The 23,940-nt window shown below is 31.4% G+C and overlaps 1 protein-coding gene across 1 annotated transcript in view; it reads right to left on the minus strand.

Annotated features, from left to right (window-relative positions):
- The window catches only part of LOC106645100 (protein white), a 609,536-nt gene that overhangs the window by 205,667 nt on the left and 379,929 nt on the right, over positions 1-23,940 (minus strand). The gene's annotated exons all lie outside the window — the stretch shown is intronic.

Consider the following 23,940-nt stretch of genomic DNA (forward strand, 5'->3'; position numbering starts at 1 on the left):
TTATTGGAGTACCTGATAACAATTTTTAAATTATTATCATAAAGTAAAAGTTCTTTTAACTCTAAACTATATTTACTTTACGAACTCAAACGAACAGTTCCCTTATGATAACACGATAATTTTTTTTTCTGGCCAAAATACTCCTCAACAATACATGCACTTAAGTCATTTTACCATAAAACGCAGGATTTACTAATAGATTACTATTTTTATTAAGAGGACTACTCAAAAATTGATTTAAATTTTTATTATTAAGTATATTATTACTTTTTTTGAATCCAGTTTCCTTTTTTTTTTTTATTTAATGATTGTAAGATTTTTTAGTTATCTTTTGACACCATTATTTTAATAACATAGTAACTTTAACCTACCTGAATCTACACTTCCTGACAAATGAATTTTCAATTTTAAATCATTTGAACAATTACCAAAATATAACACGTTTAGAGAATTCTCAATAACAATTGTAATGTGTAGATTTATTACATCCACAAAACATGGTATTTTCATTGACGTACCATAAGTCTGTAAGTCATTCATGATGTCGAAATAATTTTATGAATTTTTTACATTTTTAAAAAATTTATTTTCAACGATAAAATTTACATGAAAGTTCCATTTTTCTATGACATTTTAAACTATCATTATTCTTGTTTTAAATAAACATAGTCTTTATAGTAAAAAAAAAAAAACAGAAAAAATTTTGAACGATCCATTTCCATCTGTTTAATATTAACTATTATCTAGTAACTTCTTAAATTGTTTAGCCTTAAAATGATAAACTGTTAAGTTATCATAAAACTTTTTGTTTCGTTTTATGTTTAACATGTTACTTCTTGAGTTGTCAACTTCTGTTAAACTATTATTTTCACTCTTTGAGAATATTAATTTCCCATTTTTAGGAAACTTTTTTTTCTGAATGATAATAATTATTTGTTATATTACATAACTCATGTTATCAGTTCAATATCAGTAGCTTTTCCATTTAATTTGTTTTCGGAAGATGTATTATTGCTTTAAAATTGGTTTGAATTCCTTTTTTTATCAATACTTTTATCATTTTAACGATAGATTTCTTTTTTTTCTGACTGATTTTTGTAAGCTATCGTCAATTTATTGTTTTGTAGGATTCTAAAAATCTAATATATCATAATGATCAAAATCAGCGTTTCCAAAAAAAATTAATTTAGTTCAAGATTGCTATTTAAATCTCCATATGTTTAAATATCGTTGTTCAAAAAAATTAACTATAACGTGAACATTTAAAAAATCTGAAAAGCTTTTAATTTCAGTACTTGTACCATAAGTCCTTTTTTTGCCATTATGTTAATATATTCATCAATTATTTCAACATTTTGATAATTATCGTTTCTTGCTATGAATTTATAATTTTGCCATTTATTTAGACCATTATTAATCACTTAAGAATAAGCTCTAATATAAAAATCTTCGCCATTATACAGAAAATAAGAAAAAGTTCTAAATCAACAATTTCCATCCCCTTTTACGCAAACTTTAAAACTGTTTATTTTTAAAAATTGAAAAAAAATTAGTTTGATTTCAAAATAAGCTTCAATAGTACAACGTACAAACGATTTTTTCAATTTACAGATTAGAATACTCGAAATTATTTCCATATTTGTTATTAAATCTGAAATTAAAAGATTTTTGCTAATTGCTTGTATCCATTGATAAAATATAGAATGCATAACAGTAACAAATGCAATAAAAAAAATTATGTTATACACAGTTTAAATAATTCATATATCATTCAAGTAATTGAAACTTTTCGTTATTTAGAATCCAATCAATAAACAAATAATGTAGGAGAGGTGAACCTCCTCTTAAACTAATTGATAACCTATAGCAGAATAAACACAAGTGTTTTACATTAAATGGCATATAAACTTTTATAAGTTATGAATGCTATGATTCCATATTTATTATACAAGTATAAATAGTAATGGCTTCACCACCAAACATAACAACCACTTATGAAATTCAGGACTCACAATTAAAAAAGGGAAAAGCATTATATTGTGTAACATTGAATGGATTAATTACTCTCAGAACAGTTTCCTAAGGAGATCTAACTGGATATGATTTAAAGCAGAAAAGGTTTACAACTATATTATTTTGTTCTAACTGTATACGAACTAAAATGTAGAAGACTAAAAATTCAAATTAGGAAATTCAAAGTTATCAGTGATCCGTTGGGGGCGAAATGTGAGAAAATAAATATATACAAGTAAAGTGTATTTAAATTTTCTTGCGTTGATTAATTGATGCGCAACATTTCGCTAACAATATGCGTCAGCCTCATCAGGCTACAAAATTAAAATTAAAAACACACAATGAGAGATCTGGAAGGCTCAAACACAAAAATACAATAAATTTTGATGTAAATTGTTACCACAGGTACTCGAGAATTCGTAAGTTTGGTTGACTTACTCGTCACCTGTCGTGCTGTCGACTGACAATAAATACAAACAACAAGCCAGCACTTATATAGGCGGAGCCGCAAAGGTAGACGGTAAAGGGCGATGAACTCGATCGGGACATTTAAACTTTCGTAGTGAAGAAAGGTATGCTCTATTAAAGAAAAGCACATCCTCCTTACTATTGATGTTGTGTTTGTCGAGTTTTATATAAAGCATTTCGGAAATAATTTTTTTTTTATAATTGGATTCTTTGTCAACGATTTTAAAGTCATCCCAATCGAATTCATGGTCAAAATTAATTTGGTGTGCACAAACAACGGAATCGGAGTTTTTACTTTTCGTATGTTCACTGATGCGGATTTACGCCGTTCGCTTTGTTTCACCCACATATGACGCAGGACAATTTTTACAATAAAACTTATATACTACATTTGTCTGTTTATGTTTATTCGTTGTATCTTTTCCTAAGCGGACGATATGCTGCAGTTTATTGTTAATAAGAGGGTAAGTGTGAGTATTGTAGGGTCTTAACATGGTTAAAATTTTTTCAAAATTATTGTCAATATATGGTATGCCAATTTTGCAGATAGGGTAGGTGCTTGTAGTGCTTCTGTTATGATTACTATATTTGTGTCTTTTTAATCTGACCTTTATGTTTTTATTAATAAAGTTAAAAGGGTAATTGTTTTTTATCAACAGTTTTTTCACCCTAGCAATATTCACACCGTGAAAACGTGTACTGGCAAGTAAGATCGCCCTATCAACCAAATTAAAAACAATATTTCTTTTATAGCTCACTGGTTGACCAGAAAAATAATTTAAGATTCGTCCGGAAGAAGTAGGTTTTTTAAACCAGTCAAAATTAAAATAATAAGAATTTCTTATCATCGTCAAGTCTAAAAAGTTGAGTTTCTTGTCAATCTCCATTTCATATGTAAATTGTAGTTTGGGATGATATGAATTAAAAATATTCAAACTTTGGTCAATATGGTCAACAATAATAATAAAGTAATACATCATCTACGTAACGAAAATAAAAAGATGGAATAGTATTATAGCTATTTTTTAAGATGGAGAGACAATCATTTTCCAGGTCGTCCATTACAAGGTCAGCAAACAATGGTGAAATAGGAGAATCCATTGGCGTGCCAAAAATTTGTTGATAAAAAATGTTGTCAAAAGTAAAAAAAGTATTATTGAACAAAAATTCAGTACATTGTCGAATTTTATCAACCGGGATTCGACATTTAATCATTATGGTCACAATACGTCGATCGATGCTCCGTAGTACCAACTCTAGAGGAATATTAGGAAATAGGGAGCTGACATCTAAAGACATTAGTCTATAATTAGTAGTGGGTTTTATATTTTTTAGTTTGTTTTTCAATTCAAAGCTATTATTAATGTGTGATATTGGAACGTTGACTGACTTCTTGAGTTCATCGTTTATTACTTTTGCTAGAAAATATGTAGGGCTATTGATAAGAGAGACGATAGGACGTGAAAGGGCATCGACCTTGTGAATTTTCGGCAAGCCATAACATTAAGCTAGAGTTGTATCTGTCAGCGACAAAGCGTTGGGATGGTATGTTCTAGAAAGGAAGCCGTTAGATTTGAGATTCTTTAAAATTTTAGAGGTTCTCTTTTGTAGAGAGTTTAATGTTTAATGCAAAAATCTAATATGTGTGTTAATGTTGCTAATTTCAAAGTTTAGAAGTTTCTTACGAAAATGTAAGGTACTTTGCAACACTCAATTTCCCGTTTAAAAGATCAAATCGCGTCATTAAAATTAGACTACAATATTCGTGAGTGACATTATAAATTTGTCAACATCAAACAAAATACCATCTACAGAACATCTAATCATACGTTACATAAAAAATTTAAAAATTTTACCAAAAACAAACACCACAACCAGTAATAATGATCCAATACACAATTTAACGAATATAGCCATTCCTAAAGATGTCGCCGAAATTGCATCTCTTGGACCGAATTGCAATCTCCCATCATCTTTTCTTGAACGCGATTTTTTATGTATTATCAAAAACCTAGAAGTTGGTCTCTCACACCTCGATACGAACGATCGAGTAAAGACCGAAATCCGTGACAAATTATCTCAATATTTAGTTAATGCTTGTAAACAAAAGCCAGCTATTTCTAAAAAGGACCACCAATATGCAAAAAATTTAAGATTAACAAAAAATTTTCTAAACAAAAATCCCGATATATTTTTCACCTCTGCTGACAAAGGCAACGTTACGGTTTGTCTCAAAAAAAGTAACTATACGGAAAGAATGCATAATTTACTGTCTGATAAATCGACTTATAAAATTATTTCAAAAAACCCATTAAACTCTCTACAAAAGAGAACCTCTAACATTTTAAAGAATCTCAAATCTAACGGCTTCCTTTCTAGAACATACCATCCCAACGCTTTGTCGCTGACAGATACAACTCTAGCTTAATGTTATGGCTTGCCAAAAATTCACAAGGTCGATGCCCTTTCACGTCCTATCGTCTCTCTTATCAATAGCCCTACATATTTTCTAGCCAAAGTAATTAACGATGAACTCAAGAAGTCAGTCAACGTTCCAATATCACACATTAATAATAGCTTTGAATTGAAAAACAAACTAAAAAATATAAAACCCACTACTAATTATAGACAAATGTCTTTAGATGTCAGCTCCCTATTTACTAATATTCCTCTAGAGTTGGTACTACGGAGCATCGATCGACGTATTGTGACCATAATGATTAAATGTCGAATCCCGGTTGATGAAATTCGACAATGTACTGAATTTTTGTTCAATAATACTTTTTTTACTTTTGACAACATTTTTTATCAACAAATTTTCGGCACGCCAATGGATTCTCCTATTTCACCATTGTTTGCTGACCTTGTAATGGACGACCTGGAAAATGATTGTCTCTCCATCTTAAAAAATAGCTATAATACTATTTCATCTTTTTATTTTCGTTACGTAGATGATGTATTACTTTATTATTATTGTTGACCATATTGACCAAAGTTTGAATATTTTTAATTCATATCATCCCAAACTACAATTTACATATGAAATGGAGATTGACAAGAAACTCAACTTTTTAGACTTGACGATGATAAGAAATTCTTATTATTTTAATTTTGACTGGTTTAAAAAACCTACTTCTTCCGGACGAATCTTAAATTATTTTTCTGGTCAACCAGTGAGCTATAAAAGAAATATTGTTTTTAATTTGGTTGATAGGGCGATCTTACTTGCCAGTACACGTTTTCACGGTGTGAATATTGCTAGGGTGAAAAAACTGTTGATAAAAAACAATTACCCTTTTAACTTTATTAATAAAAACATAAAGGTCAGATTAAAAAGACACAAATATAGTAATCATAACAGAAGCACTACAAGCACCTACCCTATCTGCAAAATTGGCATACCATATATTGACAATAATTTTGAAAAAATTTTAACCATGTTAAGACCCTACAATACTCACACTTACCCTCTTATTAACAATAAACTGCAGCATATCGTCCGCTTAGGAAAAGATACAACGAATAAACATAAACAGACAAATGTAGTATATAAGTTTTATTGTAAAAATTGTCCTGCGTCATATGTGGGTGAAACAAAGCGAACGGCGTAAATCCGCATCAGTGAACATACGAAAAGTAAAAACTCCGATTCCGTTGTTTGTGCACACCAAATTAATTTTGACCATGAATTCGATTGGGATGACTTTAAAATCGTTGACAAAGAATCCAATTATAAAAAAAAAATTATTTCCGAAATGCTTTATATAAAACTCGACAAACACAACATCAATAGTAAGGAGGATGTGCTTTTCTTTAATAGAGCATACCTTTCTTCACTACGAAAGTTTAAATGTCCCGATCGAGTTCATCGCCCTTTACCGTCTACCTTTGCGGCTCCGCCTATATAAGTGCTGGCTTGTTGTTTGTATTTATTGTCAGTCGACAGCACGACAGGTGACGAGTAAGTCAACCAAACTTACGAATTCTCGAGTACCTGTGGTAACAATTTACATCAAAATTTATTGTATTTTTGTGTTTGAGCCTTCCAGATCACTCATTGTGTGTTTTTAATTTTAATTTTGTAGCCTGATGAGGCTGACGCATATTGTTAGCGAAATGTTGCGCATCAATAAATCAACGCAAGAAAATTTAAATACACTTTACTTGTATATATTTATTTTCTCACATTTCGCCCCCAACGGATCACTGATCACTTTGAATTTCCAAATCCACCGGAGGGCACTGATGTATACTAATAACTTCAAATTAGTTTTTATGATCATATCATAGGTCTTTTTCCTAATTCTAAAATTTTACTGGGGTATCAGTGCGTACTCACTTAATAAAGGTGCTCTTTCTCAAAAATGTACAACATTATTTAAAAAAAAAACCTAGCATGGTTTTCTTTAATATTTATTACACAAAGGTATTTTGGAAAAGTTTTCCTCAAATTCAGCAGTCTATTCCATTGCCTTTGCGATTTATTGATTTTTATAGAAATGATTCTTAGATTCAAGAAATGCATAAAGACTCTACGTATTTGTAAAAGTTTTATAAATTTAAATATAAATTGTGCCTAATAAAGACAAATACACATCACTGTTTTTGTAATACTCTAATATGAGAATTGCTGTTGCACATGAACAATGAGCTTCAACTTTCAAAAACTTCCAAACTTTAACGCCAGGGTTTGGCACGCGAAGTCCGCAGAGGGGTGGAGCCCCACAAATATATATATATATATATATATATATATATATATATATATTTATATATATATAAACATGTGTGTTAGGTAACTTTTTAGAATATAAACTAATAACATTGAAAATGACAATCTGCATAAGTACTATTCTGTCCTTATAATAACCATTTTTTACATAATTATATCAGCGTAAGTAACTGTGTATATACATATATATATCTCTGAAGGATTAAATTAACTAAATAGACTTTAAGAAAGAATTGTATGCAAAATTAAAAAATCTCTGAACAAACTTAGAAAAAGTCTCAAACAATGGTGTGAGAAGTTTTTCATAGCCCTGATTGTAATAGGACATACAGCCTTTTAAAATAAGCCCTGATTAGTGACTTGGCAGTCTACTAGTAGAATTTTCGTTCTTTTACTGTTCAAAGATAATTCCATATCGAGTCAGTTCAGCAGGAAGAGAATGACGCTAATATATATACCTTATTAGTTCTAACGGTAATGGCTGGTGGGTTCGCGAAAAGTTGGAGAGTAGCTACTTCAGTCCAGCTAATTTATGCGTCACGCAACTCTTCGGGTGGGGGGGAGGCAGCTCCAATCAATACCAAAGTGATCAGCTCTTGGTACATGACAAAGGGATCAGTTTTTAGCACATCAGCGCAGATTCCCAGAAGTGCTGCTCCTAGATATCCACGAAAGGCAGCTTTAAAACCACGACTCTTACTTTCGATCTTTCTCGTACGTGACCACGGGACGAAGGTATTAAAATGACCGACCAAAACTAAAACGCATCACGATGAGTAACATCGCTTTCTAGTGTGGTCAGAACAAATCAGTCTTTTCATATCATGCGCTCTCTCCACCTCAGTCACCTTTCTCTTACCTACCACCTCATCTCCACCTTTTTTTGCTTTTCTCTTTTTCTTACGCCTACAGAACCTCTAACATATTCAAATTTTATTTTTACACGTACAAATTTAGTAAAATTAAATTTATACTTATTGTGCCTGATATCTCGAAAATATTAAGCAATTCTATCCGCATACTTTCTTGTTTTATATGAAATCACTTAATACCTCAAAGGTGTACCTATCAATAGTTAACTGATGATCTGGGTACTTTATTAATTGTTTTTCCTATACGAACAATCAAGTACTGGTCCATGTAACTTCTGCAAAATTATGCTTTCTTTTAAGGAAACAGTCTGATGAAGGGTCTGTTCATTGCCCTCGACGTAGAAGTTGATTTAATGACTTATTACGACTATTAGTAACGTATTACATATTGCTGTTGTTAGTGGATCATGACGGCAGGGGTGAAATTGTTTCTGATGGAGGATTACAAAAGAGAAGTAAAAAGAAGGCTTAATCTTTGGTACTTGTATGTAGGCTTCAGGGCCTCGTTAGAGAATGAATTTAATTTTCACTTGATCGCTTTATTCGTGTTGTTTTGCATTCTTCTATGCTTTTTATATCAAACAGTAATTTTTAAAAAAAATTATCTTTAATCAATGATAATGTCAGTTGGTTACAAAAAAGATTTGCTATTAGTTTGTACACTTTTCTTTTGCTACCTTAACATTAACTTTATATTGATTCCCCCCGCATAAACATTTTTCAATAACCATGTAAAGTATATCCCAGCCTTAATATATGTACATATATATTTGTTTCTGTATTTAGCCATCTATAGTATGTCCATTAAGATAGGAAAATTTAGCCTGCTAGTTAGGTATACACCTACTGAACTATAACTCCTTATTAAAGAGTGGCACACATAAAGTTTGTTGGTTTTCTGTTTGTATTGTGCAATTTCTACTATAAATTGATGTTATTAATGATTTGTATATGATTATCTCCCCATTATAGTTGTTTTTTTTGTGAGTATGCATATTTGTGAGAAGCCGTAAAAAATGCTTTCGTAAACCTAATTAATCCTTATCTTTTGTTACATTTTTGAAATGCGTAAGGGGGCCACGAGTAGTTTAAGTAAATTCAAGTGTTAAAGTCTGTACCTCTGTGTTACAATTCTTGTTTGCATTTTTTGGTGGGGCTTTAATATGCATATTGTTTCAATTTTAACTACGTGTGGTAATCTTATTTTATTGGCTTTCTGTAGTTTTATACTTTTGTTTATATAATCAATACCTGTTATTGTATATGGGCCCTCGTATTGTAAATTGTAATTATTTTTTAATGGCTCTCTTAATACATAAATCATTTTTTCTTCCAAGATATATTTTGCATTTAGTTTGTGGTCATAGTAATAATACTTTGATCAATACTTCAACTGAACTTAGTTCTTTGCTGCAAAAGTTCTTATTTCTGTCATGATTTCAGCTGGCTCTTTAATATATTCTTTTGAAGTCTAGCCCTTGGTTGGAAATATGATATGAGATAGCAAACTTGATCCTCGTTCAAAAAACGACTTCGTATGGTCAGTATCCTGTAGTCTGCTGATTCGTTGTGTTGTATGATTGCATACACATTGCTAGATGATCATTTTGTTCTACGTAGCCCTTTATGTACTACGAATAACTATGATGAATTCGCTCAACGGCACTGTTTATTTGTGGAACAATCACTTTTCAGGTATGTTGAAGGTTTTTTAAACTTTTTTGCTAGGATGCTAACAGGTTTTGCGCATTTCTCTTTACGTTGCGTCTCTTAGACATTTCAACCACCTATTTGGGTACTTCAACGTAGCATTGAGTTGAATTCCTAATTGGTTTTCATACTCATCTGACGTAGTCTCTTCGTTTCAGCAGTGTAAAACGATATTCACTACCTTTCTCTCTCATCCATTGGGCAACGTTTTTGTCTTGGTGCAATGTCGTTAGGCTCCTATACATCTATATTTATTTCTATCCTAATTTCTACATCAATTACTTTGATACTGATTATTTCTTTAGCCCAATGCTCATTTAAATTGCCTTCTAATAGACTATGTACATCTTGTCCCCTTTCTGTTCCTGTATGCTTTAAAATGATAGTATTCTGTTTCACACAAGCTTTTCTTTCTCTGCCGATTTTTAACTATCGGTGATAACATTCAAATATGTCTCTATACTTACCTTTTGTGGTATGACAGAATTTTCTATTATTATCTTTTTTGATGGTTCAACTATTTGTAGCGTGGTTGAAAAACACAGTCTCTGTCTGCGTAGTGTATCAAGTTGTGGTATGCATGACTTTCCTAATTTCATAATAGTTGGTACCGTTATTCCATTCTTGTCTATTGTTTGTGCATTTTTTGTCTGGCTTCTCTAATTTTAAATTAGGATCCCTCTCTTGGATTACAACAATATGCATACTGCGTTGGTTATCTCTTGGTCATTTTTTTTTTTTTTTTTTTTATCGTTATCAGATGCTTTCGGACTTGTACACTTGATTCTCATCGTGTTTGGAATTTATTAGGATCTTTCTATACTTAAAACTCAAACTTTGAAAACTCTAGCCAGGGGTTCATTGCTGTGGCTTTTCTCTGTATTTTTCTGTTGGTTATTGATTTCATATAGATCTTGTCGAAGACGCTCTGGTTTTGTTTTTTCTTCATTTGTTCTTGGGTGTTCTAAATGCGCGTTAGGTAGCCTGTTCTTAATAACCAGGCTATGTATAACCTCAAATTCATAACCTTAAGGTCTTACCTTAAATTAATTTGTTGAATTGGAGGGCTAATTAAATTTTTTTAATGGCTGGAAATGTTCAAGGGTTCGTGATCCATAATCACTGTAAGCCTTCATCCATACAAATAAGATCGGAATTGCTCCTTAGTAAATACAATTGCCAGCAGTTTCTTGTTATAAATACGAGAGAAAACTCACCATCTTTTAAACAACGTGACACATATGCACGCAGTCTTTTCCTTCCTTGCTCCTCTACCTTGACATAGAATTACGCCCAGCGCATAGTCTGAAGCATCTGTCGTCACAATGAAGGGTTTTTTTTTTTCTTTTTAAAGTTAAGGCAATAAGTACTGGTCAACTGAATAGTGTGACAACAAAGGTTTTGAATGCCGGCTCTTCTTGGTCCCTCTGTTTAAATGCAGTGCCAACTCTTAAGAGTTTTAATACAGTTTTTGCCATTTGTTTATAACTTTTGATGTACAGCTTGTAGTAGCCTATAAATCCTAGGAACTATGTCACTTGTATTTTTTGTCAGTCAAAGGTATTTCTGGCAGCTCCACCTTTTTTTGGGTCTGTTATTATATAACCATTGATTATGATGAGATCCAGCACTTTCACATCTTTTTTTAGGAATTGACATTCTTTGGGTTCAATCCTGAGATTTGTAACTGCCAGCTGTCTTAAAAAATTCATCAATCGTGTTTCATCATTTTTAAGGTCAGGGGCAATAGTCATTATGTTGTCAAGTTACACTTCCATTATATGACCTTGTAATCCTATAAGTGCCATCACAATTGCTCTTAGAATGGTATTTAGTACATTCTTGCATCTCATCGGCATCCTTTCATATTAAAAAAAAACTGTTTGAGAACAAAAATGCAGTCTCAAGTGCTTCCTTTTGCTGCAGTTTCACCTGGAGAAATCTTGACTTAAGGCCCCACTACTGTAATGTGCAGGGCCGAAACTAGGTTCTATAAGATGTTGCTCTAAAATGGAAGTGGATAACATGAACTTACTGTAACTTTGCTTAGCAGTCGAAAATGTGTGATCTCAAAGCAACGTGAACCGTTGAGGCAAGGTCTTTATCAAAGGATGTCAGGTTGAAGTTGTAAAATCCTTCAAAAATAAATTAATTGGTAGATAAACAAAATACTGCTTACAAAATGTGCAATCAATTTTCCCACATGGAATATCAAACAACACAAGCCATTTGGGGCTAGGTCTTGGTTGTCGGATTTTAGGTTGGAGTAGTACAAACATTAAAAATAAATAAATAAATCGTGAAGTAACTAAGATATTCTTAACAACATTTGCGATTGATTTTTCCGTATTAGATATCAAGCAACTAAAACCTTGTGGTGATGTTTAAGATGTAATTAATTTATCTATTTATGTTAAGAACGATTGATTCATTAATTCTTAGTTCTAAATATTGAATTTCATGTATACAAAAAAATTAAATGAAAAAGTACACTTAATAAGAGTCTCAAGGTAAATAACTCAAAAATTAATATCTTTTTTTTAAATGGTTAAGTTTATTTAAAAATTATTAAAGCTATGTGTTCTCAATTTTTTTAAAGAATTAGTTATTGTTATATATGTATATATATGTGAAGCCCCTTCCTTAATTCGTATGAATTTAAGACAAAAAATTGATAATTGCTATTAGATTTATGAATACTAATAGAATTTATGTAATATGAGTTTGTTATTGTGGTTAAACAAATTAAAGACAAATATTTTTGATTTAGATAAAATAATAATTGTTGGAAATTAAATTTAAAAATTTTAAAAATACTACAAATACCAGGATGAGGTTTAAGCTTATAAATTTATGTTAAGAATAATTATATTAGTTATTAATTTGAAAAAAAACCTAAAAATTATGTCAGTATTTCAGTTAACTAGTCAATTTTGTTTGATAATTCACAAAGAAAAGTTATAATTATTAATTCATGTATGTTCATGATAGCATTATTTATTTGAAATTCAAAAATTAAAATATTGATTATAATAAAAAAGTCTATCAATATCTGAATGAATATGGGTGTTTATAATTACGCAAGGAACTTATCAATAATAAAATTAGTGGTTAAATGAACAAGTAACTTTGAAAAATATAAAGAAAAGTTTTTTTATGTAGTTAGTTATACGCAATTAGAGTGTTTTAAATAGATTTTGCGAATTAACTGTTTTTTCTGAAACCAATAATTAAATAAAAGAAGCTTTAGAATTCAAACTTATAACTTATAACTGTTAAGATTAATAACAAACTTAATTTCTATATATACAAATTTTTTTCAAAATATTATTCTATAATTTCTGATCCATAGTTCTCTATATCTAGAGTAATGATTAAATAAAAATTTTATGTTTGGTTTAACAAGTATAAAGTTTTAAATATTAAGATTACCATAATTTTGAATATAGGTAAATAATAAAATAAATTTGTCTAAATTTTCTTTTCTTCAAATTTTATTGTATGTTAAAGAGTTCAAGCATCAATTTTATTGTTATTCACAATTTTAAGCAAAAAAAAAACAAATAAAAAACTTGATCAATAAATTAGTGACTAAATTCGTATTAATAATATTAGACTTAAAATAACTCTTTATAACTTCTCATTTTTCTTTTTTTTCATTTTAAAATTTTTGTTTATAAATATCTGATCGTGAATCTGTGACGCTTATTTCCTAATAGTTTTTGTAAATTTCAATAGATAATTTATTTTAGTTTACTATAGTAAGAATTTTCACTTTTATTCGTCTTCGTTATCATAGTAAGAGAAGTTATAATAGTTTTTTTATTTGTTTATTTATTTATTTATTTATTTGTACTATACTTTATGTTCAAATAAGAAGATATTTTTTTTTTTTTTTTTCATTATAGGATGAAGTTATTAAACCGAATGCATTAAAGCTTTGTTATGTTTATTGTTTTATACTTTGTGTTATTCTTCACCTAAATTTATTTAAGAATTATTTGTTAATAAAACTCCTTATTCTATCAATTTTTGACAACTCAGAAAAATGATTATATTAAGAAAATTTTAAAAAATTGGAATCCATTTTTTAACAGTTATGGCATGTTTTGTTAAATGACTTATATTTACTTTTTATAATTGATGAACAAAAGCTTGCGTTAGGGCCCTACAAATAGGATTAATAATTTGAACAGAAATTATATATAAATCAGGTATACATATATTATATGGTTATGTTATAGTAATTGATAACAATTTTCAATAGTTAAATTATAAATTTAAGGTATTTCTTATATCAATATTATATTTCTTAGGTAACAGTCATAAGGATATAGTCATTGTTATTGCTCATCCTTTAGCAGTACCAATGAGAATAATATTAAGAGGACTATGTTCTGAAAAAATTAAGGGGTATGTTGGACGTTGAATCATTAAAATTGCTAATGAATTGGAGTTCTTAAAAGTATTTGTTCAAATTTATTATTGTCAGAGTCGCAGTTCCAGGAACTTATCAGCAACAGCTTGATAAAATGCGAACTTTCTTTCTTCCTCCATCAGGGCAATTGTACCGTCTGAATTTTTATATTCTCTTAGAATGTTATCGAAGCGATCAATAAAATTATTAACATCTTACTTAATAGCGAATTTCAGGTAATATAATTTTACTCTGACTGAGAAGGCTGTTATTATTGGCTTTAGCTATTCTGAAATTTTGCAGTTTACTCAATATCATTTTGAGATCCTTATTATTTAGAATCTTTTTGTGATAGTATTTATCTAAATAGTTTATTATTCGTTCTCTGACTAAAGTTTTCCTACTTTTAATTTCGTCTGGGGTGTAACTTTCTTCTGGATTGTTGTTTTAGTGACACCTGATATTAATCGGTTTTTAAATCTGAAGTTAAGTAATTGAGAAAAACATTAAGGGACCTTTTCTGAGTAAGTGGGTAGTTTTTCTTGTAAAATAACTTTGAACTTATTTTGCTTGAGTTGGTTAAACGTTTCAGGTTAACTAGTGACTAATTGAGATTTTCTAAAGTTATACTGTCCTCTGAATCATTTTGATTCATAGATTTTTGATTGTTGTCATGCATTAAGTTTTTAAAAGAATTTTTGTTATGAAAATTGTTGTGACTCTGATTATAAGTGGTAGAATTTAAGAAATCACGTACCTCTGAACTCTGAATACATCGGGTTTGTAAGGACTCTGTGGCTGTGGTAAGACCGTCGATTTTGGTTGCTACCAGTTAAAGAGCTTCAGTAATTGATGTTGCCACGTTGACAAATTTTGGGATCTTTTCGCAAGCTTATGTAATGGCATCGGCTGCCTTCTACATTTTAGTCAACAGTAAAAGGAGTTTCTTGACTGCTACGTCCCATGTATCCAAGACGTCTGATGGTTCTTACTGAATATTTCTGGCTTCTGATCTCTAATGTTAAACAGTGTTTTGCGTAGGATCAAGATTATAAGTTCCTGGATGCTTTGATCCGTTTGATTCTGTGAAGTCATTATTATATTTTGTTTGGATCTTCAAATCAGAGAAATTGCTTGTTTACTAAACAAGCATCTCCTGTAGGCCTCTTTAAATAAATTATCACATTTTATATTTCTTAAAAAAATAGCATTGAACGGAAAAAAAACAAAATTCTCGATCGACAAAGCAATTATACCTCTAGTATCATTTCCACTCTGAACAAGGTTGTTCTCCCGAATTCTCGGAGACTCTGGAGTGTGTTGACCTTCCAGATCAAAGTTTGTATCATCGTTTCTTGCTATTGTGAATCTGCATTTACCAAAAAAAACTGTATGCATGTATGCGAAATAGAAAAAAGACCTAACCTCAAAGCTGGATGGCACTGCCTAACTAGCTGGGGTGAGCACCTGGCGTGCTAGAACCGCTTCTCTCAAATCCGTGCACGTGCTCCCTCTCAAATTCAGTGAAAATAAAGTATTGAAACGGCATTATTCATTTCATACCTTTTTGAATATAATTTTGGTTTTTTTAATGTATAAACATAAGCATAAAATTCTGTATAAACGTAGCTTTACTAAGTTTTCAAGTTGATTTAAAGAAATTATATTTCTAAAGAAATTATATTGTATTTCTTTCATTAAGTCTGACGCCTTTAACAGTCTTTAAATTTTATAATTGAGGACATCAGTATAATATACAACAAAATAAAATAACAATTAGTCTATTGACGCAAGTATATGGACGCCCCGGGCAAAGACTATGCCCTGTTTCGAAGCCTAGACGAAGACTATGCCTTTATCTGCACTCTGGACGAAAACTATTCCCTTTTGTCTGTTCCAGACGAAGACTTGCCCTTTAAGAATCCCGGACAAAGACTATGCCTTTTTTTTGAGTCCGGACGAAAAAAATGCCCTTTTGTTTGTTCTAGACGAAAACTATGCCCTTCTGGAGTCCCGGACGAAAACTATGCCCTTTTCCGGAGTTCGGACAAGGACTGTGCCCTTTTCTCGAGTCTGGACGAAAACTATGCCCTTTTCTTGAGTCCGGACGAAAACTATGCCTGTTTTTTCTAGTCTGTGTGAGGACTATTACATTTTTTCCGAGTCTGGACGAAGATATTGACTTTTTCTGGAGCCCGAATGAAGTACAATTCACTTAAGCTCACCTTATATTTGTGTTTGTAATTAGATATATAGTCAAATATACTTATATAGTGGTTGTTGTTTACATTTATATAAATAACTGTAAATAATAATACACCATTATAAAATAATAATACAAACTCAGGATTGTTTTTATAAGTATGGTAATTTGCAATTAATGAATATGAAAGACTCTTTTATTTTTTATGTCCAAATTTATTATTTTTTCTACATTTTTGTTAATTATAATAAGTAACTAATATAATTATGATTAAAGTTAAAAAATGAATAAAATTTGTACGATTCGTGATATAATAAAATATAATATTCGTAAGACAATTAAGAGAAAGAAGACTTTTTTTTACTAATTAATGTTTGTAAGACATGCATATTTAGATTACAAAGTATTTTTTAACACATGAATAAACTAGCAAGCTTAAATAAGGTACAGTTATTGTTATATACAATTTACGAAATCTTTAAAAAAGAGCTTAAAAATCCTTTTTTTCAAATACTTACCAAAACTCGAAATACTTAAGCCCTTAGACCTGCTAAGAAAATATCATTACATGTTGTTCTTTTACAAAGTTATCTGTAGATTCACGTACATGTGAATCTCGATGAGAAGATAATACTTATATTGATAAACATATATACACAAGTATCAAGAAATCTTAAAATGTTAAATCGTTTTCAGAAGCTTCGTATTCGTGAGCTTCTTCAGCGTACTAGTAGCTAGTAGAGGGGTAAGTTAATAAAAGTGGGGTGTTTCTTGATTTAGTTTTCGTATGGATGCGAAAAAAAATATATTTTTAGCCCAGACTCAGAAAAAAAGGCATAGTTTCCGTCCGGAATAGGAAAAAGGGCATAGTATTCGCCCGGGGCAACAATATATGGGTAATTCTGCCATAACTTTCTTAGATCGTGTCTGGTACTCATACTCACGTGCCGTAGTGAGATCCATATCTTAAAAAACGTTAAATTGTTTTAAATATTGCCAACTTCACTTGGAATAATGTCTTATACCGATATTTTAATTTTTTTATTGAGATAATCGATCATTTTGAGTTGAATTTTTATTCCGACCCATGTCCACAACTCAATTTCACTCATAAAAACTTTCACCAGTAAAAAATAAGGCTCATCTACTACTTGGGCGTGTAAGCATTATATACTCTAGCAATTAGTGATTACATTTGTACGTTAGTCTCATTAACAATCGACAAAAATGAGTAAGCTTTCACTGCATACATTTTGTCCGCATATTTGCCCCATAATCGTGGTTGTAACAAAAATCAGCTTAAACTAGTAACCTTGTGGACTGGAAATGCTAACTAATGGTCACTTTTTAAAGTATAGGACTAAAATAAATAAATTGATACGACATTAGTGTCTAAAGTTGTTATCCCTCGAATAGACAAGTTTTTTTTTTTGCGTATTTTGCGCGTACAAACATTTCATTCCGCTCCAACCCCCTCATGGAACAACCACTCGGTGTATGTGTGCAGGTACGCAAACTACAGTTTTTTATTGCATTTGAGGCTAGTAAATAAAGTATGGGTAGAAAAGTCATTGTAATACTTCCATGAGTCGTACGAGCACTAAAAACATTGAAAATTCCATTCCGAGCTTTTCTATTCCGACCCCACCTCATCTCAGAGTTCCGTTTTTTTTTATCTTAGAGCAATTGATTGCAATTAAATCTTAACTTTTTTTTCATTACTGATGGGCTGAAAAACGAGACACGTGTCTCGGGGTTTCGTCCAATAGGCCTTTTTTTGCTACATAAATGCAAAAACGGTGGTGCTACTTCCGACATTGGAAGAGTACGGGCAGCCACAACGGCCTCCTTCCCAGTAGTCGTCCCAACAGTATACGTACAGAGAAAGTATTCTCCAGGCCACTTTCCCGACTTTGATTGAGCCATTGGTTTTCCGAGGAACGACCTAAAGACGATGTATTCTTTGGTCAGTGGCGTACCTTTCTCCAGTACGGTCTCCGTACACAGAGACTCCAAGGATGAGAGTCAAACTACTCGCAGCTGGCTCTCTATCATGAAGAATAATAATAAGGAATGACTAGAAATTCCACCACGGGCCCTTTTCAGGGCCATTATAAGTATTTACGCTCCCTACTTAACCATCAATCTCATCGGTTCTTTTAAGGGCCACCTAAGTTTAAACTACCTTGCCAACAAACACATTTTTACTAGCATTTCCAGAAACGATTCGTCGACTAAAAGACTATGTAAAGCCAGCCACTATTAAACAAAGTCAGTCGTTCACTGGCAGACGTCATGAGCGGAGTTGTTCGTCACAAGGCTGAGAACCCTGGTGATAAAGTCCCTACATTACCCTCTAGAATGAAAGCATTAAACCAGGAATCATCGATTTTCTCCAAGGTCTGCGCTGGGAGAGCTGAACAGCTATAAAGGAAAATGAAACTTAAGCCAACCAAACAGTCTTTAATGGGCAAGCATCATGAACCTATCTCTCCACCTGAGATTACCAAAGCAACTGAGTCTTCAAGAAAATAAGGTGCTATAGACAACAACGTCTTCGACGTTATCCCGAGAGCCGTTGAGAAAGAGCTTTACAATAAGCTTCAAAGCTTCAAACGCTCTAGGTTTCCTCCTGATCAGTGTAATGATACAATCACAGGCCAGAGAAGATCATCCTGAGGTATAGAGGCAATCAAGTTTGCTGGAAACTTCAGTCAAGAAAGAGTTTACTTAAAAATCTCTTGGTACATTTTAGGATCATTGGACGTCAAAGTACCTTGCCAACAAATATATATTACAACCTAATGAGGTTAAAAAAAGTAGCCTTTATGGCTCACAAAAGTTTTGACTATGCCAAAAATCGCCAGAAGTTGAATTGGAAGGGAAACTTCAAATGCATGTAATAAATACAGTTTTATGCATGAAAAAAATGACGCTGAACATTTATCGAGATCAAAGCAGCATTAAAATCGATAAATAAAGAATTATTAGGTGAGATATCAGCTTTTTAGTGTAAACCTCATACAACTTACTTAAATCTTTCAGATTTTTAAATAGGTGAAGTATGTATTATTATTTTTGTGCCCATAAAAAATGTAGTGGTTAAGCTCCAGAACTTTGTTGCCATTTTGATAAAATTGTGAGATAAAAGAAAGATATTTGTTCTTCATAACATATTTTTTGTGAGTTTTAAATCTTCGGAGCTTAAAAACGTATCCCTGTTTATAAATTATAGAAGAGAAGCTGCAAATTAACGGTCTTTTAGGGCCATTTATCATTTTGTGGCATAAGGAACGCACGGTACTTTTAAGAATAATTGAATTTTTTTCTCGTTTTACAATTTTCTACTTGATCAACTAAACTGTATGGACTCTGATTTGATTTAAATATAGCGGGTGTAAATAATATAAATCTTTTAGAAGTAAAAGGTTTGCAAAAGCAACAAATGGCTGAAATTCCACCTCTCAACCCTGAAAATGATCCAGAACAAATCATCGACAAAGTAAATAAAGTCATCACACAAACAAACACACTGAAAGAACATTCAATTTGACTTACACATACATATGATGCACTAGATACCCATATAGAACGACTCACACAAACACAAAATCTAATACGCACAAGAAAAGCACAGCGTCATGCAGAACTCATCAGACAGTCAGAAATACTCTATAAGTTAAACCAACAGCTTGATTAACTTGCACTAAATATAGAAAAACAACACAAACATTTCAAAAACTTAATTAATCAGTCACGGCACAAACACAAGCCATAGTAAATTTAGAACAGGAAGATAATCGTATATACGACGTTATCGCTTAACACAAAAAAGACGTGAAGGTCATAACCCAAACATTAAATAACATACAAGGCAGAGGAGTTTCCCAATTAAAAGTAGAGTGGCCCACTTTTAGCGCAGCCGGAAGTCATAAAATTTCTCAAAGCTTTGAAGACTTACATTAAAACAACTTCCATAAAAACCCACGTGATTAAATAAGTATTATCTTAAGCATTGAAAGGCCTGGCCCTAGATTTGTTTAAATACGCGGAATAAAGAACAAACTCTAATAATGATTTCGAAACTTTATTTTTGACTAAATATTGAAACGCAATCGTACACACTAAAGTTTAGCGGGCACTAAAATGGAATGCATACAAAGCCGCAAATTATTTGAGCCGTAACGAATACGTTATAAGTTTTTATAGTTACGTAAAAATATCATCGGCACCACCCACCATGGCAGAAGACGTCAAAAAATTTGCCAACCATTTGAATGACGTAATTGAACAATCTGTTATTCTTTGAGGAATCAACAAAATTGACGATCCAGTTAAACTATTAGATTCCATGGACGCAGTAAGCACAGTAAGCAGTTCTATCTCAGTCAGAGAAAACTTATACGTAGATTACAACAGACAAACAAATACTAATCCCACTAAAAATTACAGTAATTTCCGAACTTTAACGCTAAATCCAATAAACGCAAATTGGCGTAGTCATGGTAATATCGTAAATAACAATGTACTTAATAAAGCAAACTGAAATATGAACTCAGGCCAAAGCAGTTACAAAAATATTTTAAATCGACTATACATAAAGAGACCACAAAACAATTTGTATAATCGAGGAAATCAAGGAGCACAGATAATTTAAATTAAAGAAAACCCAAACCAGAAAAACGAATAGTCGTTGTATCTGAGATCTCAAAAGAATTTAAAACTGATACCTTACAAGACACAATGACAAAAGGGGTTATCTCAAATACTAACCAATTAAAACAGTATCAAAACACTCGTATAAGTATCCAAGGAAAATTACCAATAAATGCCCAAAAGTGTTTGATACTCGGGATATACCCAGTAGTGTCTCCATTTGGAAAACCATTGAAAAAAGTGAGTAATTACAAAAAATCTGGTACCATAATAAAAAATATGCATTTTCACTTTCCCTACTGACCGTAAAAATCACAGTAAAAAAAATTCCAAAAACCAAACCAGAAATGAATACAGTATTCTAAGATTTGAGACCAACACTGCTAGACGAACCACGCAATGAAAAACATTTAACTAATGAAACTTTCATGAGCCTAGAAATAAGTATTAAAATAAAAGGGGTTGAACTAGAGGTATTGATCAATACGGGAAATCAGTTAACATGTATGTCAGAGTACACTTATGACAAACATAAAAATTCCTGAAAAATTTTCCTACCCTCCCGGTAGTTGGACTCCAAGCATGTGGCTTCATGGGTGAGAAATTACTTTGAGTTAAAAAACAATTATCAGCCGAAGTAAAAATACGTCATATTTATTTTGAAATTGATTTTTTCATAATACCAAAACTTCTTCGTCATTGTATACTCGGAATAAATTCTTTGAAAAATGCTAGAGTAAATATCCACATACACTGAGATACAATTAGTTTTCTCGGCAAACACAAACACGGAATAGTACAGTTCAACACATGCAAACAAAAATATGACACAATAGAATTAGTTCAAAATATAGATAACAAATTAAAGCTTGAAAATGCCAATGAAGAAGTTTGGGTCCTGGATATAAACATATCTGATAACGAGATATTTAAAAAATGATGAAAAATTAAAAATGTAAATAAAATGCAAAAAAATCAACTTAAAAGTTTGATAAGAAGTTACATACACATTTTTCGTAAAGAACCGAAAGAGCTCAGATCATATTTGTATAAGTTGAAAGTAACACATAACGAACCTTACTTTTCATACCCACACACGATATCTACTAAATTAAAAGAAAAAATTGACAATAAAATTAAAAGAATGCTCAAACTCAATATCATAGAACATTTACATAGCATCTACGTCAATTCCCTAACGATAGTATCAAAGTCTGATGGCTCAGTATAAATATGTCTCGATGCACGAAAACTAAATCAACGTTTACTAAGTAATCATGACGGGGCCAAAAAAATAGATGAGGGCTTGAGAAAATCCAGTAACATTAGAGTTATTACAAACGTAGAATTGACGACAAGTTTCTGGTAAATTACTTTACATGAAGAATCGCTAAAGTACACTGCATTTTCCCATAAAAAAAGAACATACCATCTTGAGGTAGTACCGTTCAGCCTAAAGATAAGTAGTGCCGCATTAACGACGGCATCTGATTTGCTACTAAATGGTATCCAAGATTTTATGATCGATTTTGTAGATGACTATTTATGTGTCTCCAAGACATTCCCCGAGCACCTAGATCATTTAAAAATCCTTTTCGAAAAATTTCCCGGGAAAATATAACGATTAATTTTAAAAAAGCTAAATTTTGTCGAGAGAAAATCAAATTCATCGGTCACATGTTGTCACTACATGGTATTATACCTTACCTGGAGTAAATAAGAAAAATAAAAAAAATCCCAATACCCAAAAATACCAAGGAGGCGAAGTAATTTCAAGGGTTAGGCACCTTCTGCGTAAGGTTCTCACATAAAGTATGGAGTAAAATGGAGCCACTACTAGAATTAACTCACAAAGACGTTAGAAATGGAGAGACAAACACTTGCAAGCATTGAACTGCGTTAAAAATTAATTCAACCATGATTTATTGTTATATATTTGAACCATTCATTTTATACATAGATGCTTGTAACGTAGCCCTTGGAGCCATTTTCAGTCAAATCGATTGAAATAATTTAGAGAGAGTTATATACATGGTCAGTTTAACGGTAAATGACGCCGAAAAAAATTATTTTACTACAGAACTTGAACTCCTAGTTATTGTCTGGGCATTAAATGAATTCCATTTATTTATTTTAGGAGCCAAAATCTATATTAAATGTGTTCATCATGCTTTAACTTATTTAATGACATGCAAATTTCTGAGCTCACGATTGATCCTGTAAATGTGAAGCATCCAAGATTATGATTTCAAGATATCTCATACTAAGGGGAGTGAAAATATTGCAGCGGATGCCTTAAGCCGATATGGGCATCAGTCAGAAGACGAACAAAAAAATTAATTATATATTGTTGTAATATTAACAAGAAAACCCAATAAGAACATAATATTACACAAAAAAAACATCTTAAAATTACCACAAAATAATAAAAGATTAAGTAATAGTATACAAAACATCTAAAACAGACATCAATACATTTGATATCACTACGAAAACAGAATATTATTTAAATAATGTAATCATAAAAGAAAAAGTTTATTGTCATCACCTAGCAAAATCATTGATTTTAGAAATACATTAATTATATGCACACGTTGGGGCAACGAAATGCATTAAAATACTGAAAGATGACGTTCTGACGTAGTGCCCTCGTTGGGTATAGACGTGTTTGATTTTTCAAACAGAAAAACGTATTTAACTTGAAAAGGCTCCTTTCTTAAGAGGAGAGAAACATCGTCAGGGAAATAAATTACAGTTTTTAACAGCAATAGCCATTGATGTCAGTATTTATTGCAATACTTCGGGTAGTTTAAAGGAAAAAATAGCGTCCGTCAGAGAACTCATTATAAAAAAGGAGACTTACGGCAGA

The sequence above is a fragment of the Copidosoma floridanum genome, unplaced genomic scaffold (assembly GCF_036245765.1).
Source record: "Copidosoma floridanum isolate Cflo_tuat_1 unplaced genomic scaffold, Cflo_Japanese_pri ptg000016l, whole genome shotgun sequence".
Lineage (NCBI taxonomy): Eukaryota > Metazoa > Arthropoda > Insecta > Hymenoptera > Encyrtidae > Copidosoma > Copidosoma floridanum.